We start from the raw sequence: 1,162 nt of genomic DNA on the forward strand, positions 1-1,162 counted from the left end.
CTTTTTACTTGCTGCCAGAAGCACTAACAGAAGTTTTTTGTCGTCCAGAGTCCAGTTATCAAATGAAATGCTTCCTAAATATAGGGATTCACAATTACATGGGATTCTTTCAGTAAAGATGTTATTTAGGTGGGAACATATTTGCTCCCAAAAGGCCTTAATCACCGGACAAGCCCAGAAGATATGGTGATGATCCGCTCCATTAGTTCCACAGAGTCTCCAACATGTGTCTCCGCTGCCCTGGTGTTTTTTCTGAACTGGAGTTACAAAATATCGAACAGAGTTTTTCCAACTGAACAGCCGCCATGTATTGGAGCTCGAGGTCATCCAGTGTAATTTATTAATCTGTTCCCAGTCTTCAGTTGTGATTAATAAGTTTCCTTCTTTTACCCACTTGTTTCTTATGTAGTCTGTATCACCTTGTTTAGACAAAAGAATACCATTATACAAAATGGAAACAAGTTTTTTGCATGAACCTGATTTCAACAGGGATAGAAACACTTTAAAAAGTCCTGGTTTGGCCGTATCCCAATTATCACATATATTTTGATTGAAGTAGGACCTAACCTGCAGATATCTAAAGAAGTCATCCTTCTCCAACCCTTTGGACCTCTGAAGTTCCTCAAAACTCTGAAACACACCCTTCCGGGTAAATGTATAGTAAGTGGTTAATCCTTTTTGGGTCCATCCTCTAAATCTTCCATCAGTCTTGTTTGGTTTAAAAGCCGAGTCAAAGGCACACCATCTGAGTATTCTCATCTGGTTACCCAATTTACACATTTTAACGACCTTATTCCAAGAATCCAGCATGGTGTGTAATATTGACCCATGTGGTATACTCAGCCCCTCTTGTAGGTCCTTGTCCATTAGTACTGATATTAAAGGTATTCCTTCCACTGTTGCTTTTTCCAAATCTTTCCACTTAGCACTGTAAGAAGGAGAGCATAGACAGAACACTGGTCGTAATTGAGTTGCAAGGAAGTAGACCTGTAGATTAGGAAGACCTAGTCCACCTTTCTCTTTCTTTAACTGCAGCGTACTATATCTCACTCTTGCCTTTTTCCCCCTGTTTATTTTAGTAATTAATTGTTCTATCGATTAATCGGTCAAAAAAACTGGTCATTCATTAATGTTTTTTTATACAATATTATAAAAAATGTAT

Source organism: Poecilia latipinna, unplaced genomic scaffold (assembly GCF_001443285.1).
Source record: "Poecilia latipinna isolate Pla-1442-1.1 unplaced genomic scaffold, P_latipinna-1.0 Scaffold1733, whole genome shotgun sequence".
NCBI lineage: Eukaryota > Metazoa > Chordata > Actinopteri > Cyprinodontiformes > Poeciliidae > Poecilia > Poecilia latipinna.